The sequence below is a fragment of the Crocuta crocuta genome, unplaced genomic scaffold (assembly GCF_008692635.1).
Source record: "Crocuta crocuta isolate KB4526 unplaced genomic scaffold, BGI_CrCroc_1.0 scaffold328, whole genome shotgun sequence".
In the NCBI taxonomy this organism is placed as follows: Eukaryota; Metazoa; Chordata; class Mammalia; order Carnivora; family Hyaenidae; genus Crocuta; species Crocuta crocuta.
In genome coordinates this window covers 2,458,337-2,484,529 of record NW_027529645.1, presented here as the reverse complement: position 1 = coordinate 2,484,529, position 26,193 = coordinate 2,458,337, and positions in this window count along the sequence as shown.

Below are 26,193 nucleotides of genomic sequence, written 5' to 3'. Positions count from 1 at the left end.
TGTTACTAAAACTAGTTCTAGCCATCAATACAATATGATGATTATAAAATTTATTATTCTGCCACTCACACTTAAAACTGGTATTATTTTATACCAGAATTGAAACAAACAGATTTCCAAATCAGTGTCTTTTGTCATGGGTCATAAGTAAATTTTGATCTTGAGTGGGGGCCTTTATGCAGCTAATGTGAGGACTCAGATATTCATATTTAGGCTTGTGTGGGTTATAGCTATTAAAGACTTAATGGACACTTTTCAGAAAATATATGATCTTAACTACTAAGAAATGAGATATTATTTCTATGACTTAACTATTAATATAAAAATTGATAAAAGATACAGCATACTACAGATCAATACTACCTTTTGCCTGAAGTACAACCAGAGCTTCTTACTATACTCTCTACTTGAAATCATACTTCTTTTAAGTTCATTCCATATGGTCAACAGTGTGATGTATTTCAGAACATAACTTGACCCCATATTGCACTTAACAGGTAATATTTTTATGTGATGAATAGATTAATATGGTGTTTCCGTACAACATATACCAATTCAACAGAAACTCTATTTTTAATGTTTTTTAAACTATAATTCTGTGTAAATGTTACCAGATCAAAATTCCTAACTGATAAAAATATTTTAAACTGTATTGTTTACATGAGAAAGTAGTCCACTGTGGCTGGGCTACTCTTTCTGTCCTCAGTCCTGGCTTATATTTATTTCTTTAGCTTAATTGAACTGTCATGCTATTGTTAGATTTTGTGTCTTTTCTCATTATAGTTTTATCTACTAGGTGCATTCTGTCATCTTTGTCAGGCTAACTCTTAGCTACATCTTAAAACTCAGTTTAGGGGAGACACCTCTGGGAAAAATTTTCTTATTTCCAAATAGTATTAGAAACACTGCTCCTCCTTATTCTATAAGCATATTTCTGTGGCCAAACTTCCACAATATGTTTTATATCTTTTTAATAGGAAATCCTTGAAACATATTAGAATTCCATGGCAGGTATGAGTAATTATATTTTCTAGAGAGAAATCCCATACATCCTCCAGATTCTAGGAATGCTCTAGGGACAATAATAAAGCTAAGTTCTAACATCATGACCTGTTTGACACTCTCTCATAAGAGTGAAAAAATGTTATTCCTGTCTATGTCTTTAATCCCTAAGAAAACACCTGATATTTGCATAGTGGGAGTATACTGAATAGTGTTGAATGCATGAAGAATTATTGTGTCATACGACTCAATTTGTTTGTGGATATTCACACTGTTCACTTTAGCCCAAAATTGCCAAGGAATACTTCCTTAATATGAACCATAGCCCCTATTCGAAAGACAGCACTTCTGTTTGGACCATATAGATGTATATGTATAAATGTAATAAATATATATATATATATTTAAATGTAATATTTTAGATGTAATAAATATATATATATTTTAAAAAGGAAGGAAAGGAGGGAAATGAAGAGAACTAGCCATGCCAGATATTTAAAGTATTATATTATCATAAACTAATGGATATTTCCTTGGGATAAACCACCAAAATTCATTGGAAAGCCCTGAATATATATGAAAATAGAGGTAGTGATAAAAGAAATAATGCTCCTGAGGGTCCTGCTGCAGAATTCTTCCTTACAAATCCAACCATGTCCCTTAACAGTGTATTTTCAGAAGTTGATGTTGAATACAATTTAGTCTAATTTATCTCTGGTTAAAGATCAAGACCATGGTTTACAGAGGGCCCACTTTGCTTTTGTTCTGCCTGAGAAAACTATAAAGAGATTCGTTTCTCACTGTTAAAATCAAGTGTTTTTACTGTTTGAACATTTAACATATGCCTGGTATTATACTATATTATTTAAATATATTATACCATTTCGTTTTTATGCAACCTTCTAAGTACTTTTATTACTCTCAGGAGAAATGGAGAATCTGGAGCTGCAGCTCCAAAGTCAGAGGTGGGGGAGCAGATTCCACAATTTCTGAAAATCTGTGATGTTTTGACTATGAGACCCATTCCAGTTAGTTATAGGGTACATTCAAGTTTATCCCGTCACTGGCCACCCCAGTGCCAAGCCCCGTGCCTAGGGTCTGCAGATGTAGAATTAGAGCAGGACTATATGGGAAGCTCTCTTATTCCACTATGTAGATATCACTTTCAGGCTCACATTCTAATATTCACATAATGTAGCCCATAAAGCATCTCTATCAAGGGCTATCTCCCACTATTTTTTTTTTTATGTTTTATTTCTTTCTGAGAGGGACAGAGAGAGACAGCATGAACAGGGGAGGGTCAGAGAGAGAGGGAGACACAGAATCTGAAGCAGGCTCCAGGCTCTGAGCTAGCTGTCAGCACAGAGCCCGAAGCGGGGCTTGAACCCACGAACCGTGGGATCATGACCTCAGGCAAAGTCGGACGCTTAACCCACTGAGCCACCCAGGCACTATTTTCTCCCACTATTTTCTACTTTGTGATACCCTAAACTTTAATGATGTTTCTATCTGGTTTCTTTCATCTTGGGAAGTGTATATATGGATGGAATAATGATCTTCTGTTTAGAAAACACTGGCTTCTAAAAACCCTGCTTTTTATCTTCTGATTCTTTATTTCCTCTAACTGTTAAAAATGGTCAACTTTAGGTCAGGAGTTGGTCCTTCTGTCATTATGCATTTTGTTACTCACTTAGTAGTCTGTTGTTTAAACTGTTTTATAGGCATTGGCTCTTTATGTATAAAACCAAGTTTTAAAATTAAAGTTGGAGTGCAGAGGGGCGTCTGGGTGGCTTAGTCAGTCAAGTGTCCATCTTTGGCTCAGGTGATGATCTTGTGGTCCATGAATTTGGGCCCCGCATCAGGCTCTGTGCTGACACCTTAGAGCCTACTGCCTGCTTCAGATTCTGTGTCTCCCTCTCTCTCTGCCCCTCCCCTGCTCATGCTCTGTCTCTCTCAAAAATAAATAAACATTTAAAAAATGTCTTTAAAGCTGGAGTGCAGAGGAGAAAGAATAACCTTTTTTGTTCTCAAGTACTTGTGTCTGAAAATAAAAAATCATCACTGCATATTTCCTAGTATTATTGGAAGCTTGAAAGTTGAGCTTTGACTCCTGGTTCTTTGTGTTTTATTCCTACCCCAAAGACAGTTCACACCTTATTCCTTGATATACACTTGAATGAGAGAGGAGGTGGAGGGAAAAGTATAAGGTAAAAAAAAAAAAATTTTAAAAAACCAATCTAATTTAACATTACAGAATTCTACTCCTTCACATGAAGTTTGTCATGTAATCTTCCCACCAACACCACAGAATTTATACTGTTACTTCCTATTACTGAAGAGGAAATGAAAGCAGAGAATAGTTGGGTATCTCACTCAAATTCCCACAAGTGAGATCAGAACCAAGATTTGCTGCAAATTCTTTGATTGCAACACCTGGGCTCTTACCACTTACATTACACTGTTCTGATGTTATCTAAGTAGCCTTGAATTGTAACTGAAATTAGAACTTGTTTGCTCTTTGATAATAAAGACTAAGGCCCCTTTTTAAATTCATCAAAGTTCAACATTCAAATTATTGTGGCTCACTCTACTGAAGCATTTATTATGCATCAAATATTTTTACAAACATTTAATGAATATAAACTCTTTTCTTGCTCATAAGAAATATGGGTAGATAATGCAGTTGTTATTATAGATCTATTTTACAGTTTAGAGACTGAGTCAGAGAGAAATTTGGAAATTCACACAAGATTACACAGCTAACTGGTAGTGGAGACAGGATTCACACCCTATGCAATGTGGCTGCAGACTCTATTCATGCTCCTTCACTTGCTTGTCTAATACTGTCTGGTGTCTAGAATTTAGGGAGATACTGCCTGACCAGCCTTTCCTGATTTATTCAGTTAGTCATGCTGGTGAATTTTACTGTTATTGGGGTAAGCTCTCATGTCAGACTAATAGCACCTGACGTCCTAAAGAGACTGTGAACTTTAATATCAGGAAGGTACTAAATTCTACTCCTAGAGGTAAGCAACAAAATATTCCAAATGGCACTGCACAGGCTCTGAGCGTTAAAGCATCCATGTGTGAAATACGGCCTACCAGGTATTTGAAGCCAACACAGGTTTTTCATCTGGAGGCTCCCTGTCCTGGATGCAGACTATATTTTGGCATGTTTGCAATGCACGTCCACTTGGAAATTGTGAAAAAGAGCTTACTGTTTCTCCCATTAAAGAAAAGACCCACACAGAGAAGCATATGCAAACACACACACACACACACACACACACAAATACACACAACCACACTTTTGACTCCACTTCCCCCTCTATCATTATGTGCTTTCCTCCCTTGCTGTGCTGAGAGTTTCTATTATACTCCATATCCTCCCATTTTCATCTCCTTTTTTCTACTGAGCTTCCTCCAAACACCAATAATCCTCTGAAATTACTCTTATAATGGCTACTAATGATATTTGCTGATCTTATGATCTCTATGATCTCTGATCTAAGGTAATCTAGAAATAGTTTGCCAATACAACTCATTTTTCCTGGAACAGAACTAGTTTGTTTCTATTGTCTTAATTGTTTACAGCATCCACTTTCATTCGGTAAAGCATAGGAGCTTGGATGGTAAGTTATAAGATCACCCTATCTAGTAGCAGTTTATGAGCCAATCAGTTCCTCCACAAAACACTTTTTGCATTTGGCTTTCAAGTCACCACATGCCTTGTTTCTTCTTCTCCTTGATCTCTCAATCTTTGCTGATTACCCTTCATATAACCAAATATTAAATACCCCAGGACTCAGTAATTGAAACTCTTCTCTTTCCTATATATACTTCCACCCTGGATAATCTCATTTTATTTTGTCACTTTATGTGTGATGAGGCCTCCCAAATTTCTACCTTTAATCAAGATGCCTTATAAATCTAGACTCTTATACCTACTGTGCTACTTGACATGCAGTGATTGTCTAATAGGCAAAGCAAATGCTTATCACCACCTCACATTTTATACTTGAAAACCTACCTTTTGTAAACTTGTTTAGTTAATGACTACTTCATTTTTTTTAAGTTTTCAAGCCATAAATCTTTGAGGCAACCTCCAATCCTCTCTTTTCCTGTGATATAAAACATAAACACCTCTCTCAAACAAGAACCGATTTTGTTTTCCCTTTGTTAGCTGTGAAATGTCTAACAAGCCTTATCTAGTCCACTGTTTTGTTTGTTAAGTAAACAGGTATATTATGATCCCAAGGGACTGATGTTAGCCAGAACACCTTGTTATGGCACTCCTTGAAAATGAAATATTAAAACATATTCATATCATTTGACAAATAGTCCATGAGCTCAGTCACTATTTTTCTATCTGTCCTGGCCAGTGACCACTTTTTCCCCTCTTTGAAAGTCTCCAGACCTCTCTGTACTCCAGTCCCTTGACAGCTCACTGGACCTCACACCCAAGCTACGAGCTGGCATCCCTTTCGTCAGTATCCAGGCCACTCTAATCATAAAATATTTTGACTCTCACTGCTACTGATCCCTCAGCAAAATCAAAAGTATAATATGTTGTAGATACTTATGAATAAATCACCCATGTGTATTATCATTAAATTCACTTTAAGCTCTAAGTCACTTTTAACAAGAAGCAGCTGCCACTTCAACATCTGAATGATTCTTTTCCCTTCACCATACTTTGCTATGTTTTTAAAAATAACTAATTCCTTTTTTGATTTGGTGGCATCTTCTACATTGAAACTTCAAAGAGCTATTTTCATATAAACCCACAGTCTTCCCTGCTGCTTTGATGAAACCTCCTCCATCTGCCCCTCTTAGGTATAGAATATGAGCAACTAACTTTGCCCCTAATTCAATGTCTCTCTTTTCTTCCTTCCTTCCTTCCTTTTCTTTTCCTGTTTCTTGGGAGCACAGATGATTAAGAAAAAAACCCTGATGAGTGTCTTTCTGGATTAAACAAAATTCTAGATGTCAGGGAGCAGAGGCAGAGAGCCAAGAACTATTTTAATGTAGAGTGCTACATGAGTGAGAGAAGGAGAGACCATAGGACTCAGGCCTGGGCTAAGAGATACCTTCATACTCCTTACAAAGCTTCAAATAAGAACCTCTGGAATAAAGCCTTATGGACTCATTAATTTGTCATAAATCTGTTAAAATTTTTGACCATTCATGGTCAATTTATTTAGATCATGTTTACTTAGTGAAAACTACTGTATACTCTCGGGAAGATCAAACAGATATATAAACTAATAATTTATCAACTTCCTCTAATACACACACACACACACACACACACCATTTGCTTTTTTTTTTTTTCCTGAAAATACTGGAATCTGTGTTGCAGGTCCCTTGAAGTTAGAACCTGAAATTCGGACCGTTACACTTTTTGTTATCCTGAGAAGTTTGGATCTGCCAGAAGCTTGCATACTTCTCTAAACTGAGTTAATGACTTACAGTGTCCAGAACTACCTGTCATAGAAAGCAGTTTGATGAGATTCTGTTAGGTCTCAGGTCCTGCCTGATAGAGAGTTTCTCTGGATAGCTCTCCTAACCATATAGGGTTACAGATACAGTTATAAGATACACTTTAGAAACATACATAATTTAGAGTATGTGTGAGTGGGGGAGAGGGAGAGAGAAAGAATTTTAAGCAGGCTCCATACTGAGCACAGAGCCAGACACAGTGGTCAGTCCCACGGCCCTGAGATCATGACCTAAGCTGAAATCAAGAGTGGGACACTCACCTGACAAAACCACCCATGCATCCCAGTAAGTGGAGATATTCTCTACAAAACAACTCCCTGAAGTGAAGAGTGACATACTTGATATCCTGAAGTAAAATAAATACTATTAATAGTGTTATTAATTCAATATATGGGCATTAATTCATGAGTGGATATTTTTGTTGCCTTCTCTATGTTAAGCTCAGTAACTAGGTTTGTAATGCAATGATGAATAAGACAGTCCCTGCCTTCAAAGAGTTTTGGGGAAAAAATGAATTTCTGTTAATATTTTATTATTGAACTCACATTGGATGCTGATGCCCATTAGCTTTCTTGTTCCACGCTAGACCTCCCCTCTTTTAAAACGTGCCTCACTTATTTCTGAAAATGTCTCAATAACATCCATTAAAATGCCTTCCAGGTACTTCTAAACTGTCGCATTATTTAAACAAAATTTAATTTTGCTAAAAGAATTCCTCCTTAAAATGTCCAAAAATAAGACAGAATGCTCATACTGGATGCCATCGAAAATGCTTATAATATGGGATTTGCAGATTCAGTCTGCCTTACCTTGATCTTTCCCCTGCCCACTTTAGTCTTCATTTCCTATGTGTCTGCTAAAAGAGTGTGGTGGGCAGAGATCTCTCCTTTTCTATAGTGTGTAAATGAGTGTCAAGAGAAAGAAGAAATTAATAGCATAGGAATCAATAACAAAACTTACCTTGGCTAAGCATTTAAGAAATCTTGATAGAATACCTTGATTCAGGTCATGTTATTTTTCTATAGTATTCTCTAGAATTTTTATTTCCACCACAGTTTATTTGCCAATGCAGTTGTCTAGGGAATTGTGATTTGATTTGTGACAGTGAATCTTAGTCCTTAATGGTATGACATCAGGAAGACATGCTCCAAACATGTCATTAATCTACTTTAAATTTTCCTCTGGCTGTACCTTATTTTGGCAGTATTTTTTAAAGAGTAATGCCTATTTTATCATCTGAGTTAAAACACAAAACTACATATGTACCCTCTTTATTCCCTTGATGTTGCCTAGGATTTATGAATCAAATCTGTTCCATAAGTAGCCACTCAACATATTCATTTCTTTATATGTTTTAATGGAAGATGAATGGGGAAGCAGAATGGGCATTCCTTTCTTTTTTTTCTTCCAAGATTTTATTTAAATACAAGTTAGCCAGCATACAGTGTAGTACTGTTTTCAGGAGTAGAATCCAGTGATTCATCACCTACACACAACATCCAGTGTCCATCACAAGTGTCCTCTCTGATGTCAATCACCCACCTAGTGCCCATCTCAACAAGTGCCCTCCTTGAATACCCACCTAACCATCCCCTCCCCTCCCCTCCAGCAACCCCATAATGGGCAATTCTTTCTGAGATAGAATATCCCTATTCTAAGGGATTTAAGCTAAATAAAAAACTGAGTCCAAGGAAGAAGCACTGAGATAGTGAATCTCCTTAGATAGTTAAACCAGCTTAAATCAAAATGTTTCAGATATTACAGTAGGGAATAATTCTGCATTGACAACAGACTTTTGCTGGAGCAGGCAACCTACTGTAACAGGTCTTTTTTTCTTCTTACTTGAAAAATACCATTATGATGGAAATGGACTGGTTGAATGAGCTCCATTTAAATCTAGTCTTCAAAAGTCATTTTATAGCTGCTTTGAATCTGGCCATTTAAAAATATAACCACCAAATCAATTTTGCAGTCCATCTCCATTAAGGAACTAGTGATTATGAATATTAAATGGATAATTATTCCTAATACTCTTTGTCATACAGAATATTTAAATTATACCTCTCCTGGGTATTTAAGATATGCTGTACGTTTCCCTAATTATGAATATACCCCCTACCTTTCTCTCCATTTTGAGTAAAGTCTTTCCAGAGAATAGTTATTCATTTTTATGAACAAATATTCAATTAATATTAAGAAACATTAAATTAATTAATGAATTAAGAAACATTAAAACAACTCTAAGGGTGGAAATATATTTTCTTTTCAATATATATGATGACAACTTTAACAGAACCAATGAAAAAATGAAGTAAACGATAGGAAAACCCACCCTTAATGAAATTTTAAAACCTAGTGTTTTCCTGTGAATTTTACCTAAAGAATAAATAAGAGAAGAGTTCCTGTAGCAAAAAACACTCAGCAGTGCTTTTGCTGAGACTTCAAGTGACTTCTGTCTCTTCCTGGTATTCTCTCCTCCTCTTCCTTCTCCTTCATGTATTTATTTTGTCTTGACAGTAACCCATGCTTCATTTTCTCTATATATATATTATTTTTTTCAAAACCAGAAAAAGGCCCCACAATTATATTTAGTTATCTAATAAACCAGGGTATTGGGATGCTTATTTTAGAGAGTGCTAGATCATTTTGTATTGAGTCATCATGGAAAATCCCAAAGTACTAGAGATTTGTAAGCAAAGTAGTAAATTATCTGGGCCCACGAGCCAAAAGACTGAACTTGAGCTCTTTCTCAGTTGAATTTGATCTCTCAGAGTTGGCGGTGACGAGTTGTCTTAGTACCAGGAAAAGTGATAGGGTTCTCTTCTATTTGGGAGAGGCATTGCTAGTTAGCCTACTACTGCACAGTGAGAACAGGGGAAATTGGCATCAAGCACCATCTATTAGGTAAGAGAAATACTTACATCAAAGGAAAATACTAAATTTTGACGGGGCTTCTATTGAAAACATAGTTTGCATATCTCTACCCCTTATCCCACTGGATAATCTTATACGCTGTGCAGTGTTGTGGCTAATGAGCTTTTTAAAAGAAAAAAAAAAGATAAATTAGAAAAGCATTCTACCTTCTATTAAAAAACCATCAAAGCCCAGGTTCTTGCCTTGGTAATTAAATCTTAATACAGGATATTCATTATGGTAACAGTTCCTTCCATTATCTGTGCCTATGAATCTGTGAATGTTGATACCCAGAGGTTTGCTTCAAGTTAATTATTGTCATCTTGTATTAAAATAACATCTTCTAACCAAGGAATCACTAAGCGTGGCAAAAACATTAGCCCCATCGCTATTCATGAATCTCTATAGTTGTATGTGAGATGTACCTTGAGATGAATTACCCTGAGTTTCACCTTATTAAGGAATTATTTTAATAACTTGATGAGCAGATAAATGATGAAAGAATTTTTATTGAGATAGGTCGCATGTATCTCTGCAGGGGTTTTGCTTTGTTTTGTTTTTGCAGGTTGTTGATATCCCCTATGCTTAAAGAATTCTATGCTTTGAATGGAGTGACATAATGGTTTTAAAAAGGCTGCAAGAATAGCATAAAGTCATAATTAGTTGACCCACATATGTATTCAACATAGAGGACATTTGTTTCATTGACAATTGCTTTGTAATTATCCTTCTATTTTTTAATGTGCACATGTCTGGTTCCACAACCATGTTATGAACTCTCTGAAGGAAACCTTTGTGCTGTCTCAGTTCTTGAAAATCTAGGATATCCCAAATTTAATGCAAGGACAAAACTAGTTTCTTTACTAACCCAGGGCCAAATGCAAAGCCAAAACTAATGTGAAAAAAAGTGGGTTTATGTGGAAATAATAGATGGTGCTCATGAAGAGACTGAAGTGATTAAAAGGAATAAAAGTTTGTAGAAGAGGGTCAATATGGTGATTCATTATTACATTTTTCTAACAGTGATTTAGGATTGAGTAAAAAATGTATTTCAAAGACTGGTGTCCATGTTTTTTCCATATGTTTGTACTAAATTCCACTTATGCCAAGATCTATAACTTTCCCGTTAAGTATAATAAATGATTCCTCTCCACTTTTTGGTACCAAAGGTGGGTTTTGTACTACATTCATTACTTGCACTGACCATTATTAAAAATATATACTTCAGTATTATATACTCTGAGATATAGCTAATCATGAAAAGCAAAGCTGTTTTAGGGAAATTGTAGGTTGTTTAAGTTATATTTATTTATTTTGAGAGAGATCAATAGAGAGAATACAAGTAGTGGTTTAACAGAGACAGAAGGAGAGAGAGAGAGAGAGAGAGACAGAGAGAGAATCACAAGCAGGCTCTTGCACTGATGGCACTGGGTTCAAATCCATGAACCTTGAGATAATTAGCTGAGTTGAAACCAAGAGTCATAGTGTCACATAATCAGGGATCAGTGATGCATCTTTAGTGAATGTAGCCCTTCAACCCAAGTATCTCCGTCCTACAATGCAGATTTTTATCTTGACTTAATACCTCTAGGTCTTCAGTATCCTCACTGCTGAAATGCTTTATGTCATCTCAGAGGTCACATAGATCATAAAATTAAGTCAGTTTTCTAAATGTATTCTGCTTAAGAAAAATGTTCTTGACTATTCTAGGTCATGTTTGAATTTTTATTCTCTATGCTTTTTTTTTTTTTTAAATCTTGTTTTCTACACGGTCTATCTTGTTATTCCATTCCAATATATTTTTATTGCAATTTTTACAAACAGTTTCATTTTGGATCTCTTAAAAGTGTTTTCTTTCTTTATCATGTTCATGTTTTCTTCTGCTTCTTGAATATATGGAACATATTTATCATAGGTGTTTTTATCATACTTGTCACTCAGTTGCATTGTCTTTATCATTTCTGGATCCATTTTTATTGAATGATTATTGCTTGTAACTATATATTTTCTTGTTTTTTGCATAACTAGTAACTTTATTACTAGTAATTTTATACAAAGATACTGGACATCTTAGGGATACCTGTGTGGCTCAGCAGGTTAGGCATCTGAATCTTGGTATCAGCTCAGGTCATGATCTCATGGCTGGTGAGATCAAGCCCTGCATGGGGCTGTCAGCCCAGAGCCTGCTTAGGATTTTCTCTCCCACTTGCTCTCTGTCCCTCCCCTGTACTCTCAGTCTCTCTCAAAAAAATAAACATTAAAAAAAAGATGCTGGGTAGGGTGCATAGGTGGTTCAGTTGGTTAAGTGGCCGACTTCAGCTCAGGTCATGATCTCGTGGTCCATGATTTTGAGCCCATCATTGGGCTCTGGGCTGACAGCTCAGAGCCTGGAGCTTGCTTTGAATTCTTTGTCTCCCTTTGTCTTCTCTTCCCCTGCTCATGTTCTGTCTGTCTGTCTCTCGATCAAACATAAATAAAAACATTTTAAAAAAATAATAAAAAGTAAAAAGATGCTGGGCATCTTAAAATTTGACAGTGAGTACTAGGTTTTGTTGCCTTTCATTAAATTTGAGTTTTGTTGTGATGTGTAGCTAAGCTACCTGGAATTGGTTTTGTTGTTTAAAAAGACTTGCTTTTAATTTTATGATTAGTTAAAATTGCTTTTAATTTAGTGCTAACTTTCTGCCCATAATAAATGCAATAATTTTCTGATGATTTTACCTAATGTCCTTGTATCGTAATGTCTTATGACTCTGGTTGGTAAACACATCAACTATTTGCAGGCCCATATGAATATTGAGAGAATAGTCCTATGCACTTTATTTTTGTGGTTGTTTCCTCTCACACATGTGAAATTGAGTAGTCATTTGAAGAATCAAGGGAACTTTCATCTCTAGAACTTTCTTTCCAAAAAGGTACTGCTTTTCCAGTAGTCTCTCCCACATATTCTAGCTACTTTGGACTCTGAACTTTCTGTCTTCTAAACTGAGAAAGATTAGCTTTGTTTGGATTCCTGTTTCTTGTACTTCAGGTTAGAAATTGCTTCTAGGCAGTTATCTGGGCAGTACTAAGGCTGACTTCACATTTTATTTTCATGCAGAGATCACAATACTGCATTGTCCTTCAGTTTCTTAAATCTTTGTTTCATATATGTTTGATTTTTTAAATGTTTTTTATTTCTGAGAGAGAGAGACACACACAGACAAACAGACAGACAGCGTGAGCAGGGGAGGGTCAGATAGAGAGAGAGATACAGAATCTGAAGCAGGCTCCAGGCTCTGAGCTAGCCAACAGCACAGAGCCTGACGCCAGTCTTGAACCCACAAACCGTGTGATCACGACCTGAACCGAAGTCGGACACTTAACCAACTGAACTACCTAGGCGTCCCTATATGTTTGATTTTTATGAGTTGTTTAAGATGGAAGGCCAAAAATGGAAATTCTTTTATCAAAAATATGCAGTAAACATCCAGTTAGGGGGCCTTTCCATAATGTTTGCAGATACTTCTGTATCCATTGAATTTGATGTTCTTATGTCATCTCTGGTCACTATTGCAAAATAGGATCTTTGATAGCATGCTCATCTGGGTATTCTTGAACTGCTGAGACTCCTTTAGGCCACTATTGCCATAAAAAATCATCCATATAAGTGCCCAAAAGTGGCAGATCATGACCCCTGATACCCATAAAGTTCAGTAGATCACACTACCCCCTTAATAAATTAAAACATAAATTAGCTACTAAAATTTCCAGGAGACTGCATAATGGAAAGCAATTAATTTCTCATGCTTTATATCACTCTAGTTGACATGGTAAACCAAAATAAAATATTTGATAAAAGTATTAATAGGAAGGGCAAAATTCTCTCTCAAGTTTTTGTCATCAGTAGGTAAGATATGTAATTAAGCTGATGCTTATTTAGAATATTGTAAATTTAATTTACTGTGTTTATTCTTTTCTAATTAAAAAGTACTTATTTTTAAAGTTTTTATTTTAATTCTAGTTAATTAACATATAATATTATGTTAGTTTCAGGTGTACAATGTAATAATTTACCACTTCCCTACATCATTCTATGCTCATTACAACAAGTGCTTTCTTTAATCCCTTCACCTATTTGACCCATCCTTCCACCTGCCTCCCCTCTTGTAATCATCAGTTTGTTCTCTATAGTTAAGAATCTGTTTCTTGATTTGGCTCTTGTTTTCCATTACTCATTTGTTTTGTTTCTTAAACTCCACATATGAGTGAAATCATATGGTGTTTGTCTTTTTTCTGACTGACTTATTTCACTTAGCATATTACTCTCTAGCTCTGCCCACTTTGCTGCAAATGTCAAGATTTCATTCTTTCTTTATGGCTGAGTAATATTCCATTGTGTATCTTTACCACCTCTTAAGTCTTTATTCATCAGTCAGTGGACCCTTGGGCTGTTTCCATAGTTTGGCTATTATATATAATGTTGCTATAAACATTGGGTACATGTATCCCATTGAATTAGTGTTTTTGTATTTTTGGAGTAAATACCTAGTAGTGCAATTGCTGAATGATAGGGTACTTCTATTTAATTTTTTGAGAAACCTCAATACTGTTTTTCAGAGCTTCTGTATCAGTTTGCATTTCCACTAAAAGTGCAAAAGGGTTCCCTTTCTCTACATCCTCAGCAACACCTTTTATTTCTTGTATTGTTGATTTTAGCCTTTCTGACAGGTGTGAGATGATATGTCATTTTAGTTTTAATTTGGATTACCCTGAAGATCAGTGATGGTGAGCATCTTTTCATGTAACTTTTGGCCATCTATATATCTTCTTTGGAAAAATGTCTCTTCCTGTTTTGCCCATTTTTTAATTGAATTTTGTTTTGGGGATATTGAGTTTTATAAGTTCTTTATATATTTTGGATGCTAACCCTTCATCAGGGATGTTATTTGCAAATACCTTCTCCCATTCCATAGTTTGCTTTTTAGTTTTGCTGATTGTTTTCTTCACCGTGAATAAGCTTTTTATATTTGAATTACAGGCCAATATCCCTGATGAACATGGATGCAAAAATTCTCAATAAGATACTAGCAAATTGAATACAACAGTACATTAAAAAATCATTTACCATGTTCAAGTGAGATTTATTTCTGAGTTGCAGGGGTGGTTTAATATTCATAAATCAATCAACCTGATATACATCACATCAATAAGAGAAAGGATAAGAACCATATGATCAACACAATAGATGCAGAAAAAGCATTTGACAAAGAAAAACATTCATTTATGATAAAAACCCTCAAGAAAGTAGGCTTAGAAAGAACACGCCTCAACATCATAAAGGCCATCTTTGAAAAATTCACAGCTAATCTCATCCTTAGTAGAGAAAAACTTAGAGCTTTTCCTCTATGGTCAAGAACAAGACAGGGATGTCTACTCTCACCACTGTTATTTAATATAATACTGGAAGTCCTAGCCACAGCAATCAGACAACAAAAAGAAAGAGAAGAAATAAAAGGCATCCATATGGGCAAGGAAGAAGTAAAACTTTCACTATTTGCTGATGACCTTGTACTCTATATAGAAAACCCAAAAGATTCCACCAGAAAATTGCTAGAACTGATACATGAATTGAGTAAATTTGCAAGATGCAAAATCAACATACATAAATCTGTAGCGTTTCTATACACCAGTAATGGAGTAGCAGAAAGAAGTTGAGCAACCAATCCCATTTACAATTGGACCAAAATACAGTAAGATACCTAAGAATAAACCTAACCACAGACCTGTAATCTGAAAACTATAAAATACTGAAGAAAGATATTGAAGACAACACAAATGGAGAGNCTGTCCAGGGCCTATCCTTTCAGAGAGTGTTTTTTGAATGGTATCTCTTGGTCTCTCTTGTTGGGACCTTGGTTATTTTATTTTCCTATTCGTAGTGATATTTGGGACTCTCCACCTTGTGTACTATGGCTTGTTTCTTGAGGTAGCTGTTAGAAGGCTTTTCAGTGGAATCTGTGTCCTTTCTCTCCCAATCTCTTGGGTTTGTTACGTTTTCCTATGGCTTCAGATCTTTTCCGTGTAATGCCTGGGCACGAGTGCAGGTACGGAGCTCCCTACTTCTCCGCCATCTTCCATAAATTTTCAACAGTGATGTACCTTGGCAGTTTATTTGTGAGCTTATTAGGTTGCCAGATACCAAATGTATTACACCAAACTGGTATTTTTTCAGTGTTGCCAAAACATCAGGGCTAGAAAGTAAGATATTTTACATTAAAAATGTTAAATAAAAGATAATAGGCTTGAGTTACTTTATAAAACAAAGCTAAGTGGTTTTAAAATTAGGAAAGCTTTGCTTTATACTTTACGATCTTATCAAATCAACCATTTAAAAATTGTTCTGTGACATGAGAGAAAACCTGTATCTAGACTTGGAATAAGCAAGCACAAAATGTGGAAAATCATCAATATCTAAATGACATCGAAAGAGAACTTTTATTTTATAGCTACTGGCTCTTATAGGAGCTAGTAGTGTCAGAATTATTTGACCAGGGTAAGCCTTTCCCCTTCACCCTCATGAACTGCCGTTTTAACCTACCTTTCCTGCTATCTGACACATATCACCAATAATGAATTGTAACCAAAGAAATATTAATTAATGGATATTTTTAGATTATGAAAGTGTCCTATGTCTCCCTTGGAATGTATGCTCCTACCTCTTGTCTATCTAAATTTGATGCCTACCTTCAAACCCTGCTCCATTTCCTTCCGTTCTATAAAATTTTCCATGAGTATTCCAAATCCCAACACGTGCCCATAGAATGACAATTTAATCGACTATGTGACTCTCTGCTACTCAGTGTTTGCTTGTATTCTTAAGAGTGACAATTTGTCCTCCCAACTGAACTAAAAACTGACGTATGGCAGAAACACTAATATGTAGCCAAAAAATGAATGTGTCTTTTCTTTTCTTTTCTTTTTTCTTTTCTTTTCTTTTCTTTTCTTTTCTTTTCTTTTCTTTTCTTTTCTTTTCTTTTCTTTTCTAATGTTTTATTTATTTCTAGGAGAGAGAGAGAGAGAGACAGCGTGAGCAGGAAAGGGTCAGAGAAAGAGGGAGTCACAGACTGAAACAGGCTCCAGGCTCTGAGCTGGCTGTCAGCACAGAGCCCGACGCGGGGCTCGAACCCACGAACCGCGAGATCATGACCTAAGGCGAAAGTCGGACGCTCAACCGACTAAGCCACACAGGCGCCCCTGAATGTGTCTTTTCTTAAAAGATGATGCATTCCTGTTACTGGCTGAAAGATGCACGTGTTTTCTGACTGCAGTTTAATCACTTTGTCATGAGGGAAGATGACCTTAGCCTATGGTCCATTTCTAAACTGGGCCGAACCATTTTATAATCATAAAAAGTTTCCTTCTTGGTACCCCTCTCAAGTGCATTGATCTAACTAGTCCCATATTTAACAGATTACTAATAAAATAAATGGGATGAAATAGAAGCTATGAAAACAGTAGGTGATTTATTTTTGCAGCTGCAGAATTTGAGTATAGAGTATAAAATTGGGAAGTAAGCAGCTAAAGTCTTAGATTCAGATGTTCATCCTCAGTTTCTTACATAGGCCTGTCAAAAGTTTGTTTTTATGAGTCTGCAGGCGTTTCCAGGAAAGGATTTTTTTTTCCTATGGGAAGAATAACTCTGTAACAAAGTTTTCATTATGGGATGGTGGTGAGAACAGGTAACGTTTGTCACTCATTTTATCCATTTCCCAAGGGACTCTATTCTAAGGTAGATATGGAGCAAGGGTTAAAAGGTAAAAACAGAAAGCAAGCACTATTATGCTAAAACATCTCTAACATCCTGAAGAACTATTTGCAGTCATTGAATTTACCACTAACAGAGCGTGACCAAAGGGGAGTTAGAAATTCTTCACATTCTCATGATAATACACTTTACAATTTAAGTATCTCAAGAGACCTCATGCCTTCATTTAGTAAAAGTCAGAGGACATAGTAATTTCTAGTAAATGCCTCCCAGAAACAGAATTACCTCCAGGCACAGAGGATCCCACAATGTACCCTGAGGAGACTGAAGGACGTTGATGGCATAGTATCCAGTTGGAGTTGGCTTGTTTATTAGTATATGGTAAACATCATTCTTGACTATTCAGAACTTTTTGGACAAGAAGTAGTGTTTGAGGGTAAAAGGATATGCCTAAGCATTGGAAGTGGGGTTGACAGCCCACTATTTTGAGTTATTAAAATGTTGTATGGAGAAGAGTCAAATAGGACTTAAGGGATCTTGAGATTTCAATGATCCTTTAGGAAGGTTTGTTAACCTATAGTTTCTGAATGAGACAGATGAAATACTTCACTAAAGAGCATTGATGAGCTATGAGAATAAAATCAGTAAGAATGGGGTGACCTAATGTTCTTGTTATAGAAATGGAACATGAATTTATTCCTCTAGTTACGATACAACTCATTCAAAACAGATACTATTTATTTTTCCAGGTAAGTTTTCCAACACTGAATTTTCTCCTCATATAAGTGTTCCAAACACTGGCATATAGACACTTGAAGAAATACAGAGAGACCTTACATCTCTGTAAGGTCTGCTTACAGCAGCAGCAACAGCATCTTTTCAGTAAGGAAGGGGAGAGAATCTCAGGAATGAGAAAATGAAAATGTTCCATGGAACATGCCTTTTGTTTCTAAACGTGAAATTAAAAAAGAAGTCTTTTGTTTGCCGTTGATATACACGAATGTGTACTTTAAGACCTAGTAAAACACAATGGTAATTTTCCTTTTATTTCCAGAGCTTCCGTTTTATAGTTTTAGAAAACACAATTTTGATTTGTCCTCAAGAAAAGAAGAGTAGGCATATGAGTGCATTCTGAGTGAGTTTAAGATGTCTGCCTCTCCTCATCTTTACAAACATTGTAGAGTTCTTCCAGAAATGCCTCTGAATAAAACAGGCCAAGGGTATTATGACCTGCTTAGATGTCTGTTTCCTTTCCAGCCAAATGTGTAAACATCATTATAGTCACAGCATCCCCATGAAGGTTAATTGTTGAGTACTTTCTAAATGCCAGATTTTCTTATTTGTTCAGTTTTCATAATATCTCTACAAATTAATTATATTTATCCTTATCTTTCATATGAGAAAGCCAAGAAAAATAACAAGTCACAAATTATAGAGATGATAAGTGACACAGACTGACTCCAGGGCCCATTATCTTAACAAATACCAGATTCTCCCTTATTACTCCTAATAACTTAATTCACTATTCTTTTACCTACTCCTTAAATTCAGGTAATGAAATTTATTCTCCTTAACACATGATCCAGAAAATAAGGTAATACAATCTTTTTTTTTTTCTTTCTCACAGAAGGACTCTTCTGTTGTCTCTCAAAGAGATTTAGAACAGGACTAATTACATAGGAGTATAAAAGGGAGATGAGTTTCCACATTTAAAAGATAGTTTGCACATTTAAAATGATGACGCACGTGCTTCTCTCAAAGTACAAAGCTCAGATGCAGGATGTGTGGTATCAAACCTGTTTATCTTAAAAATTCAGATCAGCGTACTTTTCCAGGTGTTGAAACTAGCCCTTCTCCTTTTTTAATGCAGCCGTATTCTCTCCCAACTTCTTGAAAGATCTCATTACTTAGATGATCATATTCCTCTCCACTCCTCTGTTAGTGGTCATCTCTTAATACTCTAACGAATATGTTGATGGGAATACCCTGGCCTCAGAATTTTGCCTTTTCAACTCCAAAGACCCTTACCATTTTTCCATCAAAGCAGCCCTCAGATTCCCCTTAATTCCTGACCCCATGTTTCTTTAACTACAAAATATCTAACTCAGAATCATCAATATCTAACTTATTTTTCTCTCTGCCTCCTTTTCCCCATTTTCTTTCTTATTAAAAAACAGATCTATATTTACTCAGTAAACAGAGACGTGATAAATCATAATTTCTGAATCAAAAAATCTAGTTTGGGAAGAGTGATGTGCATATATGATTTTAATGTGTCTCACTGATGGCTGAAGGAGTTTTAAATAAATGCTAAGGGAATCTAGAAGTACAAAACCATAATGAGTATTTTTTGTGTATGTATGTGCTGAATGTGTCTTTTATTTATGTATAGTTGACACACAATGTTACACTAGTTTCAGGTGTTCAACTTAATGATTTGACAAGGTTGTAGATTGTGCTGTGTTCACCCGAAGTATAATGACCATCTGTGCCATTACATCACTATTAAAATACCATTGACTCTATTCCTTATGCTCTGCTTTTTATTCCCATGACTTACTTATTCCATAACTGGAGGCCTGTATCTCCCTCTCCCCTTTCCCCATTTTCCCAAGCCACCCAACCCCCTTTTCTCTGGCAACGATCATTTGTTCTCTGTATTTACAGTTCTGATTCTGCTTTTTGTTTACATTCTACTCATGAGTGGAATCATATAGTATTTATCTTTCTCAATCTGACTTATTTAACTTAGCATAATACCCTCTAGTTCTATCTATGTTATCTCAAATGGCATGGTGTCATCATTTTTATATGATCATCATTTTTATATGTTAAATATCCCATGATACACACACACACACACACACGTATATACATACATACCATTTTATCCACTCATCTTTTTAAGTTATTTATTTTGAGAGAGAGGCACAGCCAGTGGTACAGAGAGAGAGAGAGAGAGAGGGATAGAGAGAGAATCCATGCAGGTTCCACACTGTCAGTGCAAAGCCCAATGTGGGGCTTAGTCTCATGAACCATGAGCTCAAGAGTCAAACACCTAACCAATTGAGCCACCCAGGCACTCCAGTCCACTTATCTTTTGACGAACACTTAGTTTGCTTCCATGTCTTGGCTGTGGCAAATAATGCTGCAATAAACAGTGGTGGATATGGGTTGCTCAACTTAGTGCTTTCATTTTCCCTGAGGAAATACCCACGAATGAAATTATTGGATCATATGATATTTCTGTTGTTAACGTTTTGAGGAATTTCCATACTATTTTACACAGTGGATTTACTAATTTAGTGTCTGACTTCACCTCAGGTCATTATCTCATGGTTTGTGAGTTTGAGCCCCACATCAGGCTCTGTGCTGACAGGTCAGAGCCTGAAGCCTGCTTCAGATTCTGTGCCATCTTCTCTCTCTGCCTCTCCCCCATTCATGCTGTCTGTCTGTCTCTCTCTCTCAAAAATAAACATTAAAACATTTTAATAAAAAAAGTTTATCCCTAGGTATTTTATTCTTTTCACTACAATTGCAAATGATGTCTTGGGTTTTGTTTTGTTTTGTTTTTAATTTATCTTTATATGACTTCATTGTTAGTGTATAGAAATGTTCCGATTTCTGGGTACTGATTTTGCATCCTGACACTTTACTGGATTTGTTTATTACTTTTAGTAGTTTTTGGTAAAATCTTCAGCATTTTTATCTATAATATGTTGTATAAGAATAGTGATATTTTAACTTCTTCTTTACCAATATGGGCGCCTTTATTTCTTGTCTGATTGCTGTGGTTAAAACTTCTGGTACCATGTTGAATAAAAGTGGTAAGAGTAGACCTCTTTGTCTAGTTCCTGACCGTAGAGGGAAAGCTCTCAGTTTTTCACAATTGAGGGTGATGTTAGCTGTGGGTTTTTCATATATGCCCTTTATTATGTTGAAGTATGTTTCCTCTAACCCCATTTTGTTGAGGCTTATCATCAGTGGATGCTGAATACTGTCAAATGCTTTTCCTGCATCTGTTGAGATGATTCTTTGTTTTGTTGATGTGGTGTATAACATTGATTGTTGAATACTGAACCACCCTTAGGTCCCAGGAATAAATCCCACCTGATCATAGTGAATGATGTTTTTAATGTAATGCTGTATGCATTTGTTAATATTTTGAGAATTTTTGTACCCATGTTCATCAGGGATATTGGCCTGCAGTTTTCTTCCTTCCTTCCTTCCTTCCTTCCTTCCTTCCTTCCTTCCTTCCTTCCTTCCTTCCTTCCCCTCTCTTTCTTTCTTTCCTTCCTTCCTTCCTTCCTTCCTTCCTTCCTTCCTTCCTTCCTTCCTTCCTTCCCCTCTCTTTTCTTACTTTCCTTCCTTCCTTCCTTCCTTCCTTCCTTCCTTCCTTCCTTCCTTCCTTCCTTCCTTCTTTCTTTCTTTCTTTCTTTCTTTCTTTCTTTCTTTCTTTCTTTCTTTCTTTCTTTCTTTCTTTCTTTCTTTCTTTCTTTCTTGTTTCTTTGTCTTATTTTGGAATCAGGGTAATACTGGCCTCATAAATTATATTTGGAAGCTTTTCTCCCTCTTCTATCTTTTGGAATATTTTTCAGGACAATAGGCACTAACTCTTCTTTACATGTCTAACAGATATAATGAGCATTCAGAAGATATCTAAAAAATTGGATTTGGTTATTGCCTAGTGAGAGGTCATCTGTTGAACAAGTAAGTAGAAAAATGCATTTGAAGCCTATAAAATATAGTGGATGGTTATACTCTTGGAGACCAGCTAAAATGTTAGTGAAATAGTTTAGGTAAGATATAATTAAGGCATAAAGGCATAGACTAAAGACTGTGGGAATGGAGAGGAACAAAATTTAAAAAAATACATTTGCCATAGTTTGAGCAGGACTTGATGATAGATGGATGTGGGAATAAACAAATAATAGTTCCAATGTTTTTACCCTGATGGTCTTGATGGTGGCACAATCAGATGGTATTCTGTAACAAATACTTTCAAAGCAAAATGAGAAAACTTTGCTCTTTAGCTAATACCCGCTGGTCTGGTTGTCCATTCTTACTAGTTGANCGGGGCTCGAACCCACGAACCGCGAGATCATGACCTAAGCGAAAGTCGGACGCTTAACCGACTAAGCCACCCAGGCGCCCCTCACTGTGAACATTTCTAATACCATCCCTGGTCAGAACTAATAGAATCATTTTAAGAAATGGATTAAGTTTGAGGTGTCTATTGAAAATTGAGGTAAAAATATAAAACAATTGGAAATAGGATGTTGAAGCTTTAGAGAGAGATCAGGACTGGGGATGTAAAAATTTGGAATCATTAACAGGTGGATAGTCAGAGAAGCCAAGGCTAAAAATGGAAGTGTTTCTCAGTCCACTGTGAAAGAGAATCTTTTTGCCTTCAATTTTTTCCATTCTCTAATATCTACTGGACCTATTTTGTGTGCCACTTTGATCTCTACCTTCATATCCTCTTTAAGTCTTTTAATTTCATTTCCTCCAATCTAGATTCCATGGCATGCTATTTCAACTATATACTTATTCCCTAACTAGAATCGCATATTCTTTCAGCTTTTTTCCATTTTTCTTACCAATAACTTTATTTCTACATTCCAGAACATTCTTCTCACTCCTCTTTTACTATTTTCAGTTGATAGAACTTGCTTACCAGTAGAATAACTTTCAGTCCCTCCCTTGTCTCACTTTTCTTGACCCAATTACGCACTCTTATTAAATATGCCTCCCTAGTAGCTCTCGTATCCAAAACTCTTCTTTATCCCTGCTGCTACTGCATTAGGCTCATCACATTTCACTTGGACTGTTGCAGGTCTTCTACTTGTCTCCTTGTCCTCAGTATTGCCCCTCCAATCCATTCTCTACCCCATAACACAGTAGACTTGCTAAAATATTAAATGGGTCATGTTATATACTCGTTTAAAGCTGTCTAATAAATCCTTTTTTTAATGATAATACCATTAACATGTAAATCCAAGTTTTTAATCATCTTATTCTTGCATATTTATCAGTCTTCTATGTCCTCACTTTACTCTTCTTGCATATCCTCTAAATTCTCAACTTTTTAATGGTTAGAACTGTGTCCTGGGTTTCATTTTTATGTCTCCACCCAAGTCATATCTACTAAAAATGCATAGTACATTATTAATATATGACCACTGAATATGTTTTGATATAAACATATAAACTAAAGAATCATATGTATGTCTGGCCCCAGGCCCCAAAGTGTGAAAGCATTCTTATGTTGCTAGGTGAATCCACAAATTTGTTTTTTTTTACAAATGTTTATGCTTTTGTATCATAGTGGGTCTTTTACTGCAGCCAAAATATCATTTTATTTATTTTCTCTTAAATACTAGATGTATTTTTAGTGATGGCTTTTACCAAGATTTTATTCATTTTTACCCTACAGTTTCACTTCTGGTCCCTTTATTTCCATAAAATAACCCCTCACATGATTACTTGGTTTAATGCCATATAGAGTTGCCTCTTTATGTTGTCTTAAAATGCCCATGTTTCTTCCTCTACCGGCTTTTTTCTTTTGTATAAATGGCCCTTTTCTATCCTTTTCTGGTCTCTCGGATATATTGTTTTCATGTTTACATCCATATTTTTAATAGATTTTCATGCCAAATGAACAACAAAAATATTGTCAGTGACAAACCATTTGTTTATCTTCCTAAAAGAGTTTTATTTCAACTGGTGGAGTTTTCCTCAAGCTATTTTGGCTTCCTCCCCTTTTTGGTGCTATAGATTTTTCCAAAAAATATTCTATAATTGATGACTCCTTTTCTCCCTCTACTATGAAATCCTTAACTCTTTGTAATCTATCATGGTAATTTAGAGAGTTTTTTGTTCTGTTTTGTTTAATATTTGTAATATATTCTAACTTCAAATACACCAACTCCAAAAGTGTTTTTCTCATCTGCACTTTGTGATGCTTTTTTGTACCAAGCTATTCCATGCCACTGCCTTATTCTCCTACTTTCCTGTTTATTTCTTCTGTTATTTTCTATTGGCTTCTCTCTCTTCTCCTTACATTGGTATCTGTTCCGTACCTACCCCTTAAGTCATCACAGTATTGGTTAGCCTTTCCAGGCAATGGTACCTTTTCCACAGCTCCATTTGTCATATCTAATGACTTTCACCTCTATATCTGTATCCATGATGTCTCCGAGGCTGTAGCTGCACAATTTCAAATGTATATTGGATACTTGAAGCCAGTAACTAATCAATATTTCAAATGACAAATTTGAGTTCATCTTTAACTCATTCTCTGCTCTATTAATTTGACATTTTAGACATTTGCCTGTACGATTTTCTTTCATTTAAAACTCCACATTCACTTTTACTCAACTTGCCCTAAGTCAAAATCCAATACTACTCATCTGTACTAGTCTTCATACTTGGAGGCTTCATCTATCCCAGAAAACCAATTCTCCGCCAGGGTAATTTTCTTAAAATCAGAGCCCTATTCAGACAACTCCTTTGAAAAAAATTCTCAGTTAACTCTTCATTCCTTTCCTTTTTTTTTTTTTTTTTTTACAAAAGTTTTTTTTTCNTTTTTCCCTGTTGAGGATGATGTTAGCTGAAGGCTTGTCATAGATGGCTTATATGTTAACATTCTTATCAAGGACAGACTAGGGGCACCTGGGTGGTTCAGTTGGTTGAGCGTGGGACTTCAGCTCAGTTCATGATCTCATGGTTCATGGGTTCAAGCACCATGTCGGGCTCTGTGCTGACAGCTAGCACAGAGTCTGAAGCCTGCTTCAGATTTTTTGTTTCCTTCTCTCTCTGACCCTCCCGTGCTCATGCTGTCTCTATCTCTCTCTCAAAAATTAAAAAAATAATTTAAAAGTTTTTAAAAAAGGACAGACTGGACAAGTAGCCTGCAAGGAATCAACTATTAGAGGAACCCCAGGGGAATATGTATTTTATATATTTTCCCTTTTGGGGAAACTTGGCAGCCCTGAGATTTACTAAGGCCCTCCAAACTAAACCAACCAAACAAACAAATTTCATCTACAATACCATTTTATCCTGCCAAATGCTCAATATTTGCTTATTTTAAAACTTAACCCTTCAATTCTATTTTTATGACATAACTGATTTTTGAAATTGCAATATTTTTCCTTTGCAAAGATGAGTTTACTTAATTGAACAATTAATTGGATTTTGTGGTTTATTGAGTCAACTTTGAACCCAGCCTATATAATTGGTAGCTTAGAGGTCTTGGATAATTAATATAAACTCTCTAAGTTTCAGGTTTAGCAACTTTAAAATAGATGAAAATGCCTATTTTTATAAGACAGGATGTTTTGGGCTACAAATTACAGGAAACCCAATTCAAAATAAACAAGGGAATTTATCAGTTTATAAATTCAAATATAGGCTACAAGCATTAAACATTTTTTCAGGGTCCTGACGACATTTTTCTGCATTTTTTCCTGGCTTTCCCATATTCCAAATGCCTGTGTTATCCTCAGATTTCCCTTATGATTGCAAGATGGCCACCACAACACTAGAGTTACACAGTTCTTTGTTTAACCAAGAAACAAATGTGCCTATAACGTACAGTGGCCATTAAACAAATATTCTGAAAATAATCCAGGTCTATCTCTGGGGTACAGTAAAAGTAGAGGTCAATCCTCTTGAACCTCATGGTTGATTGATCAAGGAGGAGAAATAGAATAAATTTTGAGGAAGAAATCTCAGTATTTATGGTTTAATTCCTTGGGATTGCTATAACAGAATACCATGGACCCAGTGGCTTTTTTCTCCCTAGCATTATATGAATAATGTAATACCTAACATTGTGTAAGTGAAGTATAGAAAGTTTTTGTATGATACACATATTTTTCAAAATAATTACCACTATCGCTAATACCTCCATCATATCACATAATTACCATTTCTTGTATGTGTGTGTGTGTGTTAACATTTAAGATCTATTTTCTTAGCAATTTTCAAGCAGATAATACTGCATTATTAACTATAATCATCAT